Source organism: Rattus norvegicus, chromosome X, assembly GCF_036323735.1.
Source record: "Rattus norvegicus strain BN/NHsdMcwi chromosome X, GRCr8, whole genome shotgun sequence".
In the NCBI taxonomy this organism is placed as follows: domain Eukaryota; kingdom Metazoa; phylum Chordata; class Mammalia; order Rodentia; family Muridae; genus Rattus; species Rattus norvegicus.
This window is the reverse complement of record NC_086039.1, coordinates 130516588-130539949: the sequence shown is the minus strand read 5'-3', so window position 1 is coordinate 130539949 and position 23362 is coordinate 130516588. Positions and strand designations below refer to the sequence as shown.

Sequence of the window (23362 nt, the reverse complement as noted above, 5' to 3'; positions counted from 1 at the left end):
GAATAGGGATAACACAGAGCAGTATATAGAGAGTGGGGGTGTGGGTATAACTTTCCAGCAAGTCAGAGGAGGCACACTTTGTACAATTGTCTTAGTCAGGCTCTCTACTCCTGCACAAACATCATGACCAAGAATCAAGTTGGGGAGGAAAGGGTTTATTCAGCTCACACTTCCACGTTTCTGTTCATCACCAAATGAAGTCAGGACTGGATCTCAAGGAGGTCAGGAAGCAGGAGCTGATGCAGAGGCCATGGAAAGACGTTACTTACTAGCTTGCTTCCCCTGGCTTGCTCAGCTTGCTTACTTATAGAACCCAAGACTACCAGCCCAGGGATGGTACCAACCACAAGGGGCCCTCCCTGCTTGATCACAAATTGAGAAAATGCCTTACAGCTGAATATCATGGAGGCATTTCCTCGAGAGAAGTTCCTTTCTCTGTGATAACTACAGCTACGTTAAGTTGACAAGCAAAACCAGTACAACAAGCAAGCCAGGTAATTTGAGGGTCCTATGCAGGTATCTTATCCTTGGCATGGTGCCAGAGCATGTAGAAAAATGTAATCCCTGTAGGCTTGTTTTTTTCTACTCTATCTTCTCTAACCTGATTCACTGACTTGGTCCCTTTCCTAGACCCACATTGTTCCATCTCTACAGAGTACACCAGACAACAAAGGTCTACCCTAAAGATAGTTACCTATCTTTGTTTTTTCCTGAGTTCCTATATGCATGTTTGTGCTTGGAAAGGTTTTTGTGTATACTGTGTTAGCAAAGTATGGTTAATCTAATATTTAAGGGGTCCAGGAGTCAAGTAATGGTTGATCTGTTGTCCTCGGTGACCCCTTTTCAAGGTATTAAACCAACTACTTTAACAGCAGGTAGAGTGGTGAGGATGACTGTGTAAGGTCCCTTCCAGATAGGTTGTAAGGTCCAGTCAGGGACTTTCTTATTCAAACCAAGTCCCATCGAAGAACTGGTTGCCAGGTTCAGAGTTGGGAGATGGCAGGATATCCTTCACAGTCCAGTCAGTGGCCTGGTGAACTTCTTGCAAAACCTGCAAGAACATGAAAAGAGAATGATTAGACATTTTTTCCTGGGATATCTTAGAGTTTGGGTGGATGTAAAGTGGTCTTCCAAGTATAATTTTGAAAGGAGTAATCCCTCACAGTAAGGAGTATATCAAGATTTGAGCAGAGCAAAGTGTTCCATATTTTTTTAAATCAGGTTTAAGGATCAGTTTTGGCAAAATTTCCTTAAGAGCTCTATTCATTTTTTTCTATATGACGTGACTGAACTCTGTGGTCTGTATGTGTAATGTAATTACCAATTCATATTTAATACATTTGTCAGATGGTGACACATTTTGGTCTTAAAGACCAAAAGGTCTTAAAGCCATTGTTGGACCCCAAAGTTAGAGGCAGTCCAAACCTAGGAAATATTTCCTGAAGTTTTCTAGTAACTACTGGAGCAGCGTTTGTTTGGGAAGAGTATGCCTCAACCCATTCTGAGAAGGTATCTACAAAAACCAGCAAATATTTATAGCCAAAATGTAGGGCAGCTAAAGTCCAAGTCAAAATTCTCCTGAGGCTCACAGTATCAAGCTCAGATCCCATGTAGGACCTTCCATCCTCCTTTGGGATCTATCTGAGCACAGGTGGACAACTCAAAATGGTGTCTTTAATTGGGCTTTTCAAATTTGAAACATAATACCTAAGTCTCAGTAGTTCAGCAGTTTTCATGGCTCCAGCCACTTTCCCAGATTCATGGGAAAGATTGGTCTGTGTCCAGCAGTGTGTACTATTCTTTATCCTGTTTGACCAGTTCTTATTTTACCCAGTCAAACTTGCTGTGGGCTGCACTGTGGGAACTAGGCTACCAAGAGAGAGGTCCCACATTTCAGATGAATAAGTCAGCATGTCTGTTGCCTCTGTCTTCCGAGGAACCCCACTTTTCATGTTCTTTTTAATGGGACAACGGCTACTCTCTTGGGTATCCAGAAAGCTTCCAATAATGCTAAAATTTGTTCTCTATTTTTTTTATTTCCTTACCCTGCTGAGATCAGCAAATATCATTGCCTGTATAGAGGTCACTGGACATGGACTGTGCTGAAAACATTTGAGCTTTCTGTGGACGTGATGATAGCCTTGTCTTCCCTCCAGTGGTGTGACTAAGTCAAATCTAAAATTTTGCTCCTCATGCTGAGTTTCTCCTGCTTAAAGATTGTGTTCAGAGAGTCTGTCTTATCTTGGGTCACCACGACTTATCCTTCATAAATGATCCCATGTTAGAGGAAACTGCTCCCATCTGTGTGTAATATGTTGTCTGGTATATATTGTCTGTCACCAATAGCATGTCACTCAGATCTGACCTATGAACTGTATTCATTCACCACAAGCTGATCAAACAGAGGTTCTGTCGGGTCATCATCCAGCAGGAGATTGGCAGGTTGAGAGCTAACATCTTATGAAACTGAATGATGGCTTGATCTGGAAGCAGGGCTTGGTATTGGGTCACCTTGGAGTTAGACATCCTTCTTTAAGGTGCCCCATTTAAGAGGGGCTATCAGAATGTGTGGCTGTGCGGAATCATTTACAACCTAAAGGTCATTTTTAAACTTCATTTACCAGCAGTTCAGTTGCAGCTATGGTCCTTATATAGGCCAGCATTTCAGCTGTGACCAGGTCATGTCTGTTGAACAAATAATACCACTGCCCTTTTCTACGTGGTTTGCTTGAGGATCCCCTAGGGTCTCTGTCCTCATCCACATACGAGAGGAATGTGTTATTAATGTCTGTAAGGTTCATGGCCAAGAAAGTCACCAGGGCCTTCTTGAAGGCCTTAAAGAACCCCTGCTGAGTCTCAGTTCATTCCAAAGTGTGTATACCACCATTGTTGGCAGAGAGGGTGTTGGCTATCATGGCAAATACCGTTATACTTATCCAGCAATGTCCAACCCCCACCAGGTTGATATGGGAGTGCGGATTTGCAGGATGGCTGAAATATGGTCTTGGAAAAGCATTTGCTTTCTTTCTTCTAGGTTGTAGTTCAGGTGTATGCCCCATAAAACACAGTTGAGACTTCATAGCTGAAGGGCTTAGAGAAACTCTAAAATGGTTTTCTTTTACTAGTCCACATTGCTTCTCAGTGGATGGAGCCATGAGAAAGCTATGTCTAAATTGGAAGAGGGTAATCTATATATTTTTTCCTAAACTCTGATATATCTGGACTTGGTGCTCCATTAAATGATGCAGGTGTGTCCTTGAACCCCTTGCTTGGATCTGTTTCCACCACTTCCTCTTTTGTTTGCTTTACAAGGGCGGTAATCACTGCACAGTAGAGTTTCTCTCCATGTCTGCCTCCTGCTGCATCTTGAGTGATGTAAACTTTCTGAGAAACTTCTAAAAGTTGAGGATTATCCATTACCTCAGCTCACTCTAATTTTGCAGCTCTCTTCTTGTGCCTGGGTCTGATGTTAAGCCCAAAGTCTCAAGGAGAAAGATCATCCATCCAAATCATTATGACCATATTAATTAAAGTAAGCAATCAATTAAAAAATACTTTTTTATTCCTGCACACCAGCTAAGTCAGGATTCAAGAGGTCAGCATTGGGCATGAGGAAGACAAGGTTTTCATAGCTCAGAGGTGGGGGATTTCAAAACATGGTATTTGGCAGGTGAAATAGGCAAGAAGCAGAACATAACAAGGCAGTCATAAAAAGGTAGTTATAACAACATTTTAAGAAAAAGACAGTGTTGCAAGAAGTTCATAACAATTTTTTGAAACAAAGACATGATTGCTGTTCCTGGAGTAGGCAATATAGAACAATTTTTAGTTAAAGTTACAGGTAAAATATAGGCTAATCCTTGAGAAACGGAGATTTAATCATAAACAAGAATGGAAATAGTTTGTCTTTACTGTCAGAGGGCTTTTTAGCCTAAGGTGAAGGCAGGTGGGTTCATGCATCACGAAAGCAATATTAGTGGCTCATTGGTTTGGGGATCATCTGTACCATAGGGGTAAATACACAATATGTCTCATAGAGCCCTTCTAGAAACTGTTACCTTACATCAGCTGGCAAGTATTATGGTTGCTGCTCTTAATTCTTCCAGTTATCTTTGGTGAAAAAAAGCACCCACCCCTTCACCTTAAAACAGTTTACAGCAGGCTGATAAGGTCAGTATCTTCACTGAGAATGGTGAGTTTGGAGTCTTATAATTATATAAGAAAGTGATAGAGAGAAAGGTACATAAATCATGAACAGGGAAAATGTTGTACTTCTATTCCCCCCTCCAGCACACACACACACACACACACACACACACACACACACACACACACACACACACAATGGGCCAATGAGATTGCAGAATTCCATCAAAGCAAGCAGAAATTACACATGGCTCTTGGAACTAGTTCCTTCAGCCATCACAGTTACTATGGAACTGCGGCACCACATTATGGCCCAGAGTGGCCTGTGAGCCTGCAGAATGTTGGTCATAGTCACTGAGGCAGCTGCCCTTGCATGCTGTCATTGTAGAGTGAGCGGACTGCCTCACTCTCTCTTTCATTTTAGATCTCTTTCTCCAACCAACAAAGTTGACAGAAACACAGAAAGGCATAGGGAGATATGGTCATACAGAGAGAAACATATATTAAAGGCATCCTGAGTGAGGTAACTCAGTACTAAAAGGACATGTGAAGTGTGTACTCACTTATAAATGAATATTAACCATAAAATATAAGTATCATGTTACTCTCCACAGAACAAAAGAAGCTCTATAGAAGTAGGCTCAAGCAAGGAAGCTTCAGTATCACATAGAAGGGGGAATAAAATACTCATAAGAGGCAGATGGAGGGGAGAACAGAGAGGGAGGGGGATGGAACAGAGAATGGGAGTTTCAGGATCAGGTATAGGGAAGGTCAGAAGAGATGGATAGATGGTCATGAAAATGAATGGAAATCTGAAACTGACCTGGGTGAGGAAGTGGAGTCATCTCCAAGATGAAAGGGAGACCTGGGATAAAGGAGGCACTTAACAATCAATGGTGGTGTCTTTAGCTGTGTGACTCACTACACTAGGGGTATGGAACATGAAGAAGTCACCTCCTGCAGCCAGGCAGGAACCCCAGGTTTGCAACAGGGACACCAACTCATCCACAAAACGTTGGACCCCAAATTCATACTGTGTACAAGGAATGCAGGCAAGGGGAAATGGAGCCAACCAATAAGAAGCTCAACTTAAGACCCATCCCATGGGCCAACACCAATCTCTAACATTATTAATAATACTATACTTTGCTTGAAGACAGGAGCATGCTGTCTTCTGAGAGGTTCTACCAAGCAGCTGACCCAGACAGAGATAGAGAAACCCACAGCTAAACAGTAGATGGAGCTTAGGGACTCTTATGGAAGAATAAGAGAAAAGATTGCATGTCCTAAGAGGGATAAGAACTTTACAGGAAGACTAATGGAGTCACCTAACCTGGACTCTTGGGACTCTCACAGTCTAAACCAACAACCAAAGAATGTACACAGACTGTACCTAATCGTCTCCACATATATACAGATGTGCAGCTTTGTCTTTATGTGGTTCCCAAACAACTGAAACAGGGGTTATACCAATAGCTGTTGCCTATCTATGGGTTATGTTCTTTTATCTGGGCTTCCTTGTCTGGCCTCTGTGGGAGAGGATGTGCCTAGCCTTGCAGAGACTTCAAGTGCCAGGGTTGAGGAATACCCAGGGAGGGCTGCCACCTTCTCAGATGAGAATGGGGAGGGGGAAAGATTATGGGAGGAGGTGGCCAGGAGGCTGAGTCAGTGAGCAGGATGTAAAGTGAATTAGTAAAAAACATAAAATTTAATTTAAAATATGAAAAAGGCAATCACAAACAGGTATGGCCAACACACCATGGCATTCTGTGATGTCTCACAAGAATCCTGTACACCTGATTTATGGTTGTAACCAATCAGGGCTCTTGTGTTTTAGATAGATTGTGTTTCTTTTACCTACAGAGGTATTCAGACCAGATGATATTCATTTTATCTTTTCCTTTTAAACTTTTCTTTTGGGTACTGGCACTAGGTGCTTCCCAAGTGCTGAGAAGTGATTGGTCAGAGAATATTTTCTTGGGTTTCTAAAACATGTCAGGTCTTTATCTCTTAAAAGAGTCCTTTCCAGCTAGCACACTGTTTCCCATTTCTGGGGGGATCCTGAGGCCACTAAACATCTGGGTTCAGTATCTGGGTTGGACTTCCCAATGTTATAGGGAGCTCATCAGTGATGACCATTCAGACACAGTATATATCCATTTCAGAGTCTTTATATCAGCTGGCCAGAAATACACCCAGGTATTTGGGGACATAGGTATGGCCCCATGTATGCCGATTTTCTTTTTCAGAAACCAGGACCTAGCATCTCTTTCAGAAGATACAAGGGACTTTGCAAAAGCAAGCACTTTGAATCAAACAGTATTACCAGAAGGTAAGATAGATGGCACTATACAAATTCTATTTCTCCTTAAATTCCTATCTTTTAATTTTAGACTCCATCAGAAGATCTCATCTCTAGAGTTTATTACCATCTTGCTTGCCTATGATTCTTACTTCTCATTTTCCTTCACACCTATTGATTTGGAATCTATTATGTGGAGAAGCTTTTCATTCTTTATTTGTCTATTTTTATTTAATAATTTATGAGATTCATACATATTTATTATATTAAAATCAAATATTACAAATAATACAAAAGTCTGTTGATCTAATTGTTCTAGTATTGCTGTTTTCTTCTTCTCATTGGCAACTATAATTTTTGGTATAGGTTATATTTCCTTTTAACTTTTCTGTTTGTTTTATATTTTATCCATGCTTACCCAAACATCTACTCCTCTCAGTACCTTCACACTTTCACTCTCCCCCAGATACACTTATCCTTTCATTAAAAAACAGGCCTTCCAGTGATATCAAGGAACACAGCATAACCAGTTGCAGTAAGTAGGCACCAATCTTCGTATCAAGGCTGAACAAGGTGACCCATTAAGAGGAAATGAGTCGCAAAAGCCAGCAAAAGATTCAGAGAGAGCATTCCCTCCCACAGTTAGGTGTTCCAGAAGAACACTAAGCTACACAACTGTACCATAATACAGAAGGCCTAGGCCAGTTCTATGTATTCTCTGATTGTTTTCACTTTTCCTAAGTAATACATTTAACTGAGTAAATATATAGGCTCCTAATATTAGAAATATTTCAGAGGTTTAAATGAGAGACTTTACTCCAATCACAATGTAAAAGTTTATTTTTTGATTAAGTGGCTGCTCACCAAGCAGTAGAACAAGCACATGTTATCTGGAAATGCACTTATTTTTGTTACAGTGGTGGTGGAGATGGACATATTTTGTTTATTTGTGTGTTTGTTTGTTTTATCTTTTATTCTAATGTACTTGGTGACTGTATCTTTCCCCCATTGGCTAAGGCCCAACTTCATTTTTGTTCAAGATCAACTAGTCATAAAAACAGAAACAGAAAAAAGAAAACACAACCAGAAACAGAAAAGGATTTTTCTTCCAAAGGACAAAGAGCCCATGTATCCATGAGGTAGGCATCCACAGCTTCAAGGAATCAAGCTTTTGGAATGCAACAGCAGTGTTTTGTGTAAATGAAAACTTTGGTGGGTAGAGTAGGATTAAAATATTTACATAGAGGTTTTACCAGATGGGACAGATTTAAAAAGATTCACATTTCTTGTCAAAAACACAAGTTTTAAAATGTTTGATAGTATATACTAATATCTAATGTTTCTTACAATATCCAGGTATATAAATGATTTAGAAAATATTATCTGCTGCTTTTTCATTGAACCCCAAAGTGGAACATGTTATCAAAGTTATTGTCAAATATTGATCTTGTTCAAACATCTTCATTTTTTTGCATTTATGTGGTTCTGTATATAGAAAACTTATTTACACTTAATTACTTGCAAATGCATCCACATGTAAAGGCTCATGTATTAAAATTACGATAAAGTTAGATCAATATAAGTTTCCTATTTTATTTTTTTCTAATATCCCTTTCGGTTTCCCGGTCATAAGCCCCTATCCCATCCTCTGCCCCTTCTTCTAAAGGGTGTTCTCCTTCCCAAACCATCCCCATTACCGCCTACCCCCCGACATCCCCTATACCCCTGACAAGGGTCCAACCTTGTCAGGACCGAGTGCCTCTCCTCCCACTGGTGCCCAACAAGGCCATCCTCTGCTACATATGCAGCTGGAGCCATTGGTCAGTCCGTGTGTGTTCTTTGAGTAGTGATTTAGTCCCTGGAAGCTCATTGCCATTATACCTCTCTTCTCTAAACAGTCTCTCCCTTTAATCAGTCAACCACTATTCTGTTTATCTATTGTGTACTCTGCCTTTTCACATATGTTTCACAAATAAAAGCAAACATTTTCGACCTTTGTAGATTGGCTTAAGTTAATAAGTAAGGGCAATTTTTAGCATATATCCAAGTCATTTTTCACAGCAACTGCTAATCTACTTTATTGCTGAGTAATATTCTCTAATGTTTTAAGGTCCAAGTAAATGCATTTCAATAAATATGTTTAAATTGAACTTCATGTTCTTTATACAATATTCTTTTGTGGGTCTATTCTAATAGGTCTCATTTCATACGTTTATGTTCACAGATATACTGGCATTTCATTCTTTTTTTTAAAGATTTTATTTATTCATTTTTATATATGACGAGTACACTGCAGCTGTCTTCAGATACACCAGAAGAGGGCATCGGATCTCTTTACAGATGGTTGTGAGCCACCTTGTGGTTGCTGGGATTTGAACTCAGGACCTCTGGAAGAGCAGTCAGTGCTCTTAACCGCTGAGCCATCTCTCTAGTCCCGGCATTTCATTCTTAAAACAGATAAATGGTAAGGGGAGTCTAGTCTGGAGGAGAGGTAACATTGTCTTATATAGCAGTAAAGATCATCATGGATTTTTTTCATCATTGCAGAGGTAGCTCTCTCAAGTGCTGTGGAGAGATTGTTTCCACTGAGACGTAGGTAAGAAGAGGCCTTTCCATTAATAATAAAAAGCTCTGTGACACTGTCCAAAATTGTTACAATAATGTGTCTCCAGTTTCATATAATTTTTCTCACTTGTTCCCATTCCAAACTTTAATTACAACCTTTGTAGTCACTGTTCTAACTTTAAAGTAGAAACACTGTCATGCTGCTCATTTGTTACTATTGGCTATCAGCCTGTGACACTATATGAAGCTGATGAAAACTTCAGAAAACAATAGTCAGAAGAGGTGGCTTGAAATTGACATGAAAATTGGGATGTAGCTTTTTCTCTTTCTCTTTGAATCCTGGACACTTGGAGATGAAGGACTTTCCATGTCATGTCATTCCTCCATTATACTCTGCCTTACTGGAGGCCCCAATCCAACCAGTGCCACTTATTATAGAATAAAACCTCTGAAATCTTGAGTCAAAACAAACCTTTTTTAGTTGATTTTCTCAGATATTTTGTCATAGTGATGAAAGGCCTACTAATTTCTATTCTAATTATTGTATCATATTCTAATACCTATTTTCATAGAATGATTCTTTATATGTTTAACATTTTTTAATGCAATTGGCCATATAGCTACAGAAGATAAGGGTCATCCTCAGTATGTACATAGAAGCTTAAAGAGCAATTTTGAGCTTAAAATTTGAATCTCTTTATTCATCCTTCAAATAAGTGGTATTATGAATACCAAACTATTACCATTACATTAATTATTTCAAATTCCTTTGAATTTGCCATATGTAGTATTTCAAAGTCTTGGTTATTATACATAGCTGATTAGGAGCTTCTGTTTAGGATATTTTGCACATCTCTATTGGTGCATCATCTCATGGATTATTGGTGCACTCTTTACGACTAGAAATAAATTTAACTTGTTTAAATTTAGTAAATGAGTAAATGAAATTGTCAATGACAAGAACCTAAGAATCTTCAAAATTCTCTTTTAGAGTTGCTTTTTTAGCTAATCTATATTTCTTCAGAGACACAAAATATAAGGGTATGTGTTCATGTGTGTGTGTGTGTGTGTGTGTGTGTGTGTGCGCACAGGCACACATGTGCACAAGATTGAAAAGACAAAATTGTTAGCTTATATGTTTACAAGATACTATCTTATTCTTGGTGTACATGCTCATTCCTCTTGAATTCTCTGCAACTATGGTTATGGATAGTAGACCTACAGGTTGAGAGAATTCTTCATGAGGGCACAACTTTGAGGGACCATCCCTCCATAAGGATATATAGACAGGTATAGACAATTATAATTTATTGGAGGTGGCTCGTTGGCCTTCCTCTTGCATCCCAACTCCTGAAGGTATACAGGCAAATTATTGGTTTCATAAGGTCTAATATTCTCCCTAAAGAATAAGAAGTTAACAGTTGAAGGGAGGTATTTTATTTAGTGATATAGCTGCTTATAAGTTATTGATGTCCCTGTAAACAATCTCTTACCTATACTTCTGGATATATCATTAATAAAAATCATTGGGCCACCAAGCTAAACTTGCATAGAAACATTTCTTTAGTTTACTTAGTGCCTTATCTAGAGTAAATAGACAATCGTTTCACATCTCAAGTTCACACAAAACTTTGTTCTTGAACGTGAGGACATGATAGAAGCAAAGATGATATTTTGCGGACAACTTGAATTGTATTTACAATCAAAGATAAGGTATCTTAGGGTGAAATATCTGAAGGGGCAATTATGATATAGTCATTGCTCTCCCATGTAACAGTATTAACATACCTTCTTGCTGCAGTAGCAATAACATCATTACTGTTATGAGTAAAACTTCATTTAACTAAAGATTCTCCATCTGAAGGTAGATTGTTGGTGGAACATGTATATATTAATCTATGTGATATAGAATATCACATCCCTTTGGTAAATAGAGTCCACCACATGACTATGGGTATTCTCCTAAAATGTGTGAGATATTAGTAATTATGTTTTAATCAGTAAATGTAGTACATATACAATGGGACTGTAAGTAAGGATGCCAATCTTAGTTCTCTTTCTATACACCAGTGGTTCTTAACCTTCCTAATGTTGCAATCCTTTAATACACTTTTTCAGGTTATGATGATTCAAACCATTAGAAGTGTTCAATATTTAAATTGCTATTCCATTATTTTGATACTGGTATAAATCAAAGAGTAAATATCTGATATGCAGGATATCTGTCTGATATGTGACCCCTGTTGAAGGATAATTTGACCCTCCCCCCACAGGGTCACAATCCACAGACTGAAAACTAATGTTGTAGAACTGACAGCATATGACCTGGCAAAAAAAATCTTAGCCCAAATAATGGTGGAATTACAATGATAAAAAGATGTATGAGACTTATTTTCTTTGTTAGCCTCTGGATTGGCAGGAAATGTCACAGAAAAGACAGTAAGATGTGGGTATTGATTTTTCCTTTCTTATCTGTTAGGATAGCATGAGAGAAAAATGATAGAAATTATATCCTTGCTTTGTAGATTCTCCTTTTATTCTAATACATGGAATTAATGGGAATAATTGGATCAGTAGGAGGAAAAGAAAGGTAGAACGCATAGAGCATAGCCCTCAGATCAAACCTGGTTTGATTCATGGTAAAACATGATGATTGTACATATAATAATGACTCAATTTAGACAGTTAATTATCATAGATATGATAACTGGTCTGCTTGGATTGGGAAAGAATTTTAAAGAAGAAATGAATGAGCCTTCAATAGACTGGCTTTTAATTCTGTGGAACATGGATGCATACAATATCAATTGAAGGCTAGAGAAGGTGAGAAACATCTTTAAATTTTTGAGGAAGTATGAAAGGACTTGGCCTCTAATCTACTGGATCATTTCTTCCATTAAGAATAATTTATTATCATGATCTCAGGTTCCCATTTATAATTGGGCCAATAGAAAGAAGAAAGGCATTGTTGAATTGACTGGGTGAAAGTGACAGAATGCTTGATACCTTGTGCATCAGGCCTCAAATCCAATAAATACTTGTGGTCGGTTATTCCTATAAGTAGTGTTGATAGTATGGCACCAATGAGAACTTTTCCCTGGTAAGTAAGCATTATATCCCATTCAGAATACAGGCCTGGGTAAGAGAATGGACATCTCTCCCACCCTCAATAGCCTACATAGCACCTCTGGCAAGTTGAAAGCTAAGCATCAAAGTGAAAGTTTCATGCTTAGTTCAAGATCAATTTATTTATGTCCAGCAGCCAAAGTATCTGTTTTCCTCAACACTAAGTTCATAACATGAAATAAGTAAGGGAATAGCAATAACCTGTGTGGTTTTGGGTGACTTTGATGGCCTCACTGACCAATGCTTGTAGAGAAATAACACATACCTAACTGACATTTTATATAGTAGCTCATGATTTCTAGAAGCAATTCTTCACTTATACAGAATCACTTCATAATCCTTTTCTAAACTTAAATAGGCTGAACATGGTGGTGAATGAAATTAGACCCATTATTTAGGAGGCAAAAACAGGAGATTCTCTAAGTTTGAACCTGGTATGTTCTACATAGCAAGCTCAAGGACAGCAAAAATAAATAGTGAGACCCTATCTCAAAGACACTGTTGTTACAGGATATTTGAACCTGTGTCTAACTAGAGTGTGGCTTAGCCCTTATCACACAGCTTAAATCCCTCTTGTTGGCATAGCTCTCACCTTTATTTCCAAACAATGAAAGTAAAGTTAGTTTAAGATGGAAGCAACCACATTTGAAAGTGATGTATAATTGAGAAAGATGTGACAGATTAGGAGCTGCCCAACTGTCATAAGAAGAGAGCAAAGGGAAGCTTCCCTTAAGAATGTCCAGGAAGAAGAGAGTACATTGTAGAGATACAGTAGAGATTTGGGAGAGCTGCACAGTAGAGTTGAGAGGGAGATTTGAGCAGCACAGAGAAGAAGAAGAAGAAGAAGAAGAAGAAGAAGAAGAAGAAGAAGAAGAAGAAGAAGAAGAAGAAGAAGAAGAAGAAGAAGAAGAAGAAGAAGAAGAAGAAAAAGAAGAAAAAGAAGAAGAAGAGGAGGAGAAGGAAGAAAAAGAAGAAGAAGAAGAAGAAGAAGAAGAAGAAGAAGAAGAAGAAGAAGAAGAAGAAGAAGAAGAAGAAGAAGAAGAAGAAGAAGAAAAAGAAGAAAAAGAAGAAGAAGAGGAGGAGAAGGAAGAAAAAGAAGAAGAAGAAGAAGAAGAAGAAGAAGAAGAAGAAGAAGAAGAAGAAGAAGAAGAAGAAGAAGAAGAAGAAGAAGAAGAAGAAGAAGAAGACCACATTTTTACATGGGAAGTTTTACAGAGACAGGTTGAAGGGAGAGCAAACTAGATAGAGTGAAACAGAATGAGGAAGAGAATGAGAAGGAACCAGAAGATTAGAACAGATTGCCAAAGAAAATATGTGGCCAAAGCACAGCAATTCAGTAAGAAATCAAGAGAAATGCCAGATTGAATAAATCACCTGAATTTGAGCCAGAACAGCTGTGTTGAAGCAGCCATCCAGAGCTCAGAAAGCAAGAGAAAAGGGTGAGATTTTCAGCAGAAAGTCTCAAAGGCTGAAAACATTCTAGACCTAGATTAGATTGTAGAGAGGCTAGAAGCTTCCAGGACTAGACAGTGGCTAGTAGATGGAGGCAGTATGCCTCCCAGACAATAATTACAACACAAGAATAAAAATTAATTTTTCACATAATCATCATTGTCAACAATATTAATAACCAAAACAAACACACATTTAATTTATATTATTTTGTATTATTGTTATTTTATATTATATTATTTAGTTTAATTATCTTATAAACTAGTGTTTTCTAAGTCTCCATCCGTCCCTAATTTTGCTACCTCCCAACTTCCATTCTTCCACTACCCTGTTTGCAGCCCTTCTTAAACATGAGTTTGTATTATCCTGCTGTCTTTCATATCACATTTTTCTATTATAAAATTTTACTGTGTTTCTTGTTTGGTTTGTAAGATCATAGGAAGCAATATAGCTTCTTTATGCACATTTATTTGCCATGAATTTTTTGAATATAACACATTTCTTTGTGATTGGATTTAAGGCCCCCTTCAAAGAAGAAAATTCAAATGTAGAGCAGTAAGATCTACTGAGGACTCAACAGTTTTTTTTTGTTTTTGTTTTTTGTTTTGTTTTGTTTGGTGTTTGCTTGTTTGTTTTAATAAATTGACATAATATACATGTGTGAACATTCATACTTATGGTACAATGCATTGCTGCTGTCAACATTGGTTAGTAATTTTATTTTTGTAATGGGTGGTAGTTACTATAGACATCAAGCCATTTAATTACTAATTAAAATTTGAGTGATCAGTCCTAAATTGTGCATCTATATTACTTTCTTGAAGGCATGGGAATATCATGGAAGGATAGGTAGAAAAAATGAAAAAGCTGGAGGAAGGGGTATAATGTTGTGAAATCCTGTCCTCTGAGTATGGTGTAGCCTTCTGTATCTTGACCACTCTGTCATTTGATTAACTGCAAGAGATTCGCACATGATCTTAATCATTAATGCCCCATTATGAAAGGGTTTGTGAGGCCCTACCCTTCTAACAAATTCTTCATTATAAGAGTTTGTATTGTTGAAGGTACAGAAAGGTAGAGTAGATTCAGGCTAGGTCATCTTCCTTTATAAGGATTTATAGTCAGTTAATGGTTACTGAACCATGTGAGCCCCTCATCTCCCCCAAGGAGTCATGAGCAGTTAATGGTTGCTAAGGTAGCTCATAAAGCCCTTCAGTACACGGAGGTTCTATAGACAGTTAACAGTTACTAGAGAAAGAGCTTGTGAGGCCTCACCCCTCCTGAGTATATGCACAGTTAAAAGCTTCTGAGACAAGAGATCTTCCTCAATGATTTAACTACATGTAAGTCTCCTATGTTTTGAAAATAATTTTTCATATGTGTGTTTATAAATAAGCTTAATTAAACTTACTTTTACAGGGAGGAATACTTTAAGAAAATAATTTTTTGGTCTGTATAAGGCAGTCACAACAGAATTCCTTATTCATATGAAGGTGAAACTTATATTTTATTTAAATTTTCAGTGAATTGATTGGTTACATGGAACTCAAATTAAGGATGGTGATACGTTTTACTCAATTCATCAAAAAAATTAGTAATCTCATCCTGAAACACTGTGGTAGATACAAAAGATATTTGTTTGAATTCTTGGGACACTATGAGCAAGTCAAATTCATATATTACAGAACACTTAGTCATCTGTTGAAAGATATTTATAGTTTTTATGGGTTTAAGGAAAACATGTGGGTACATTTGCAAATTTTGAGCAGATTTAAATTTTCATTTTCACTGGCAGAAGAAATTCAGTTTCATAATGGTAAATGATATAGAAATTGTATATTTTATCTTGTAAAACTCTGGAAAAGTATCTATTAGTTACTATGATTAGTTATGTCATCTCTGATTTTGATTAGCAACTTATGAGAAATTTACATTTTGTTTCTTCATCAATGTTTGTTTCTGTTTCAATTTTAAGCAATGCATTTTAGTTTTAATTTATTCTGCTCTCATTTGGTACATCCTCACCATAGTTTGGCCTCCCTCCTCTCCTTCCAATTCCTTCCTCACACCTCCCAACCCCCCAGATACACTCCTCCATTTCCCTTTTTCAAGGGAAGTCCTCCCAGGGATATCAAACAAACATGGTATGTCAATTTGTAATAAAACTTGACTAGTCAATCCAGTAAGTATAAAAGGATCCAAAAAGCAGTCAAAAGAGTCAGAGACTGTCTTGGATCCCACTGATAGAAGTCTTACACGAACACCAAGCAACACAACCATAAAATATGCAGAGGATTTAGGTCAGACCCATACTGGCTCCGTGTTTGTCTGTTTATTCTCTGTGAGCCCTTATGAACCATAGTTAGTTTATTCTGTGGGCCTTGTTCTCAAACCATCTAGCTTCTACAATCCTTCCTCCCCCTCTTCTGAGGGGTTATATGACTTCTGCCTAATATTTGGCTGTTTGTCTCTGTATATGCTTCCATCAGTTGTTGGTGACAATTATGATAGGCTTTAGTCTCTGAGCTATCAAGTGTTTGGGTTCTGGGCTTCCAGGCAGTGACAGACATGGGCTCCCTCTCATGGCATGTGCCTCAAGTTTGGCCAGTCACTGGCTGGCCACTTCTACAAGTTCTGTATCATATTTACCCTAGCATAACTTGCAGGCAGGACAAGATGTAATTCGAAGGTTTTGTGGCCAAGTTGGTATCTCTCCACTGAAGACTCGTCTGGTTATAGAAGACGGATAGTTCAGGCTCCATATCTACCTCACTAGGAGTCTTTTCTAGAGATATCCTCCATTCCCTGTGAATTTTCATTGCATTAGGTTTATCCCTTGCCCCCCAAATGTTCCCCAATTCCAATCACCTCTCCTAGTCCTTCCTACCTCTATCCTCCCATCTGATACCTCCTGTTTCCATCCCTACACCTCTCTGCCATCTTCTACATATAATGTCTATTCTACTTCATCTCAGTGAGATGCATGAGTCCTCCCTTGATAACTCATTGTTATTTAGCTTCTTTGTATCTGTGTATGTTAGCATGGTTATTCTTTACTTTAAGGTTCATATCCACTTATAAGTGACCATTCATGTCATCTTGGGTATGGGCTACCTCACTCCAGATGACTTTTTTTTAGTTCCATCCATTTGTTTGCAAATTTTCTTCATTCATTTTTTTTTTTCGGAGCTGAGAACCGAACCCAGGGCCTTGCGCTTACTAGGCAAGCGCTCTACCATTGAGCTAAATCCCCAACCCCTGTTTGCAAATTTCATGATGTCATTGTTTTACTATCTCAATATTTCATTATGTAAATGGATTATATTTTTTCTATCCATTCTTCAGTTGAGGGAGTATGGGTTGTTCCTAGTTTCTGGCTACTACTGATAAAGCTGTTAGGAACATAGTTGAGCATGTGTCACTTTTGATATGGTAGAACATATTTTGGGTAGATATCCGGGATGGTATAGATTGGTCTAGTGTTGTATAGGGAGATAGGTATTGATTTATTTGCATTTTTCTATGTGCCAAATTCCAGTTAGACCAGTAATATTTGTTGAAGATATTTTGATTTTGTATTTTGTATTTCTGTCTTCTTTATCAAAAATCAGCTGTCCATAAATGTATAGAATTACATCTGGATCTTTGATTGATTGATTCTACTGATCAACCTATCTGGTTTTATGCCAATTTCATGTAGTTTTTATTAGTAAAGCTCTAAAGAACAGCTTGAAATGAGGCATGGTGATAGCTTTGGAAGTTCTTGTACTATATATGGTATTGTTTGAGCTATCTTGTGAATTTTGATTTTCCATATGAAGGTGAGTATTGTTCTTTCAAGTTCTGTAAAGACTTGAGCTGGAATTATGATGGGGATTGCACTGAATCTGGACATTGCTTTTGGTTAGATGGCAATTTTTACTATGTTAATTCTACCAATCCATGAGCATTGGAGATCTTTTAACCTTTTTTGTATATTCTTCAATCTCTTTATTCAGAGACTTGAAGTAATTGTCAAACAGGTCTTTCAATTACTTGTTAGACTTACCCGAACATATTTTATATTATTTGTGGCACTTCCCTTCTTTTTATTTTGATGGTGTAAGATCTTTGATTTCCTGTCTTTTCTTCGGTGTAATGATCCTCCTTGGATTGGAGCTTTCCTTTTCATACCTTCTATAGGGCTCAAATCTTTACAGAACTTGAAAGAATAATACTCACCTTCATATGGAAAATCAAAATTCCTAGGATAGCTGGAAAAAATTTCTTTTCTGATACAATCATATCATCTTTAAGCAGAGATTTGACTTTACCCTTTCTAGTTTGTATTCATATTATTTCCTGATTTACCTATTGCTCTAGCTAGAATTTCAATACTATATTTTAAAGATATGGAGAAAGTGGACAACTTTGTTTTGTTCATGATTTTAGTGGAATTGCTTTCAGTTTTTCTCCATTTAATTTCATGTTGGTTATAGGCATTGTATAAATTACCAATACAGTATTTATGTATGTACCTATTTTCCCCAATCTCTCCAAGATTTGTATCATGAAGATTTGTTGGATTTCTGAAAAGGGGTTTTCAGCATCTAATCAGATGATCATGTGTTTTGTTTTTACTTCAGTGTTTTCAAATAGTGAATTACGTCGGCTGATTTTTGTATGTTGAACCATTGCTCCATATCTGGAATGAAGCCATTTGATCACAGTTGATGATCTTTCTAGTGTATTCTTAGATTCTGTTTGCTAATATTTTATTGGGCATATTTGCCGTAATGTTCATAAGGCAAATTGTTCTATAATTATCTTTCTTTGTTGACTCCATGTGTGATTTGGGTATTAGAGTGACTGTAGTTTTATAAAATAAATTTGGTTTTTCTTTAACTTTGTTTTGTGGATTAATTTAAGAAATTTTCACATTGGTGTATTGAAGCCTCAACATGGATGTGTGCTGTTTAATGAGTATTTTAATGTTTAGTGATATTTACTTTACAAGTGTGCTTGCTCTTGTATTTGGGGCACATTATGTTTAGAATTGAAATGTCATTTGATTGATTTTTCGTTTGATGAGTATGATGTTTTTCTCCATCTCCTTTGATTAATTTAATTTTGTTGGGAAATCTATTTTGTTAGACATCAGAGTAGCTACACCATCTTGATTCTTTTGGGTACATTTGCTTTGAAAATTTTTCCAGCCCTTTACTCTTAGGTAATGACTTTCTTTGCAATTGACGTGTGTTTCTTATGTGCAGCAGAAGTTTTGGATTCTGTTTTTCTGTTTTCTCAGGCGTCCTCTTAGCCTGTGTCTTTTTATTAGGGAATTGAGTCAATTGATATTGAGAGATATTAATGACCAATGATTGTTAATTTCTGTTATATTGTTACTTATAGTGATGATGGATAGTGTGTGTGTGTATGTGTGTGTGTGTGTGTGTGTGTGTGTGTGTGTGTGTGTGTGTTTGCAAGCACTTCCCTTCTTTTTGTTTTGATGGTGTAAAATTCCCAGGATAGCTGAAAAAAATCCTATACCATAAAAGAACTTCCGAAGGTATCACCACACCTGATTTCAAGCTGATCTTTAGAGCTCTACTAATAAAAACTACATGAAATTAGCGTAAAACCAGATAGGTTGATCAGGGGAATCAAATTAATCAAAGATCCAGATGTAATTCTACATATTTATGGATGTAATTCTACATTTTTTTTGATAAAGAAGGGAAAAATACAAAACAAAAAAAATCAAAATATCTTCAACCAATTTTGCTGGTCTAGCTGGATTTTAACATGTAGAAGAATGCAAACAAATCAATATCTATCACTCTGTACAAAACTGGAAATAGTTCTACCTCAAGAACAAGCTATACCATCTCTGGGCACATACCCAAAAGATGTTCTACCATACCTAAAGGGAGTTTTTTTTTATCTCTGTTGGATGGGAGTTTTGTTCCTTGATTTCTGTTTCTGTTTTGGTTTTCTGGTCTTCTGGTCTTCTTGGCTTAGATTTCTAGAAGCTGTCATGACCTCTGATCCAGCATGGGGTCTCTGTCAGATTTCAGGCCTGGACTTCTGGCAGTCAGTGTAGCCTTTGGTAAATGAGGGGGTTTCTCTGTGCTTCTGACTGATATGGCCTGTTCCTGTTCTGGCTGGAATGTCCTGTAGAGGAATTTAAATCTAGTAACATACCTGCTGTGATTAGATCCAAAGACCTTCTAGGTCTGTGATATCCTGCTGGAATGCAGACATGGCCTTTGTACACATCTTTAATGCCAAACATTGAAAGTAAATATAGTTTGTTGAGGATAGAACCCTTATTTGAAAGTTTTGCTTAATTGAGAGGCAGACAAAGTGACTAATCAGAGAAACATTTGACAGAACAGGGTATGTCCAACTCTCAAATGAAACATGGAAGAAAATAGATAACAAAAATGAACCAATTCATAGGGAGAGAAGAAGGAGGCAGTTTTATTAGGAGAGTGTTACTGAGACAGGTTGGGGAGAGAATGAGCTAGACATAGATAAAGACAGAATGAGCCAGAGAATGAGAAGGCACCAGAAGATTAGAACAGATTGCTGGATTTAGTTTGAGGCCAAGCAGGGTAATTCAATGAGAATTGGAAAGAATCCAGTCTGAATCAATCAACTTAGAGAGGAGTTTTGAACCAGAACAGCTGAGTATAACCAGATACCCAGGCTCAGAAAGAACAAGAAAGGGTGAGGTGAGCTTTTTCAGCCGTAAGTCTCAGAAGCTGTAAATAATCTTGGCCTAGATTAGATTGTATGGAGTGTAGAAGCTTCTAGGACTAGGCCTAGGTTAGCAGATGGAGGCAGTAAGTCTCTGAGATGACAATTACGTAATAATAATAATAATAACAATAACAATAATAATAATAAATACTTTTACAATGGCCTGCACCTGAGCAGCAGATATCTATCTGTGTGGGTAGGGGTGGGAAAGGTATTAGAATCTTAGGTCTTTGGTACACTAACAGAGGGTGGGTGAGGGGTAAAAGAGCAGGTAAAGCCCTTACCTAGTCTGACTTGTATGTCCTGAAACTGAGCAGCTGATATACTGAGGTGGGGATGGAGGTATGGCAGCAGAGTCTGATGGGAGTGTGGGAAAAGGTCTATGGTCTCCAAACAGAAAGCATAAGGGGTTGCAAGAGCAAGTTCCTGAAAGGCCAAGACCTTGTGATGGATAAAGTGGGTTTAAATTTTGCAAAGTACTTTTACTGAGTTGTTTTGAAAAGATCATTAGATTTTAATTATGTAGCAAATTGATATATTTTATGATGTCAACAGATTTTCAGTGTTAAATATTTGGAAGTATGCATTTTTGTTGTATGTAATTAGTTTTTCCATTACTAGAATCAATTTTATTTATCTATTTTTACTAATTTTTTGGTTAGCATTATAGATCAATTTTGTTTAGAACTGTTGTTGTGCTATTTACACATGTTCTTATCTTTTAAAAAATTTCTAGATGTGCGGCAATATTATTAGGATACTATTAGGATCTTAAGGGGAGTTGGGTTTTTCTGAAAGTGTATGCAATAGTAGTGATTGTTTTTCTTTAAATATTTGTGATAATTCTTAAGTGAAACCCTGTTCATCTCTAGATATAATTAATAGGACTTTTATACAGTTATTAATTTAAACCTACAAATGTTAACAGAACTATTTACATTATGTTATTCTTGGTTTTATTTTGACTGTTTGTAATCTTGGAGTAATTGCTCCATTTGTCTTATTGGATTTATGACCATAGTATGGTTAGGGGAAGTCACTTAGTGCTTTTTTACCTCTGTGGCTAGCCTTCACTTATCATTTTTTCAAAGAGACTTTATACTGACATCCTGTGTTTTATTTAGGGTCTGGATGTTATATATCTTTTGTTTTTTAAATAATTTTGTCAGTTCTGCTGCAAAACTTTTAACATTATTAATTTTATACAAAGTTATTGCCTTGATTTTTTTACACAATTTTCATATTCAAAGTCACAGTGACTTTTTTCTAATATTTATTGTTTCCACTTTGCTGATAGGTTTATCTGTCTTATCTTTATCATAATATGTAGAGGAAGACCATATTACATTTCTAACTCTTTTCTTCCCCTGCCTACTTTCTTCCTTTGCCTCATGTGCCATTGTGTGCATTCCATATTAAAAATGGATATTTCTTTGATATTCAACCTTTACCTCATAAAATCCTTTCATTTTTAATTATCCAAGAATTTTCCACTGTTGTTCTGATATTGACTTCATATTTGACTACATTATGCACAATAGGATATTTCATATGATGAATTTACTTGTTGCTGAGCCATAGAGCATATACCTGTAATATCAGGATTTGGGAAATAGAAAAAGGATTCAAAGATTTCAAAGGCACTTTTTGCCACATAGTGAGTTGGAGTCCAGTCTGAGGTACATGAGACAATGTCTTTAAAAATAATAAAATGTACACATGATCCTTGACCTGTATAATAGGATTATATTCTGATAACCCATTTTAAATTAAACATATCAGTAAATAAAAATACAGCATCATTATATGAGTAATCATTTTTAAAATATATAATTTAAGGAACCTTCATCAAATCAAAAAATGTTGATTAGAGACCATCTATGTATGCTTTATTAATGCTCTTAGATAAGCTCTATCTTGAATAAAGTTTTATGGAAACTTAGAAAATATATCCTTGTTGAGTGATATTTCTATAGAATTTGCTGTTGTATAATAAATAGTATTTCTTTTAGTAACACACACATATGTACATATAATATATAGATTCCTACTGGACTATAGGTATAGAATGCTATTATAATAAAACTCACTTGAAAAAGTCTTAAAACTTTATGAATTTTGAGATAATAGTAAAGTTATAAGATAATATGCTACTATGTGTCTATGCTTATATAAATAAGCTCTCTGTTCTGCAAGCTGCATGGATATATAACAATACATGTGTGCACAGCACCTGATGCATGGCAATGAAAATTTCCATGTTAGTAACAATTATTTGTTAATACTTTTACAGTCTATTTTTCCTTGATTTATAAATGATACAAAGTCTATCCCTCTTTTCTTCAATTTCTTAAATACTGTGGTAATCGCTGTTCTATTGCTTGGAAGAAACACCATGATCAAAGCAACTCTTAGAAAGCATTTAAAAGAGGGCTTGCTTAAAAATTCAGAGTCTTAGGCTATTATTAGTATGGCAAAAAAAAAAACTTGGCAGCATAGAAACATGGTGCTACAAGAGTAGCTGAGAGCTACATCGTAATTCACAAGTATAAACTGAAAGATGGCCTGCCATGGACTTTTAAAAGCTTAAAGCCCATACTTAATAACACACTTCCTCTAACAAGGCCATACCCAGTCCAAAAAAACCATACATTCTAATCTTTCTAATCCTTATCAAATAGGACTGCTCTTTGATGTCTAAATATTCAAATACGTGACTCAGGTGGGCATATTTATTAAAATCACCACACATATATCTTCAGTCATTTCAATTATTGAACTTTTCCTTTGAGTTTTAGTTTCAAGTTATAATATTTTAGTTCTAATATTTCCCTAAGACTTTTATAGCTACTAATTTATTTTTGAAAATTGCTATTTTTTCATTTATTTGAAAATAGTTTTATTTGCTTGTTAAAATTTTTAAATGATTTTTTAAAACATATTCTTAACTGGCATGATGGCACACACCTCTAATCCCAGCACTCTAGAGACAGAGGTAGGAGAATCTCTGAAAGGTAGGCCCTTGTC

At 36.7% G+C, this 23362-nt stretch overlaps 1 long non-coding RNA gene across 8 annotated transcripts in view; it reads left to right on the top strand.

Moving 5' to 3' along the window:
• The first annotated feature begins 14839 nt into the window (after window positions 1-14839).
• LOC120099203 (uncharacterized) overlaps window positions 14840-23362 on the top strand; it is a 139456-nt gene continuing 130933 nt past the window's right edge. For all 8 annotated transcript variants that reach the window (XR_010061535.1, XR_010061532.1, XR_010061533.1 and 5 more), the window contains exon 1: window positions 14840-14934. This is a non-coding gene — a long non-coding RNA (uncharacterized LOC120099203). The remainder of the gene's footprint in view (window positions 14935-23362) is intronic.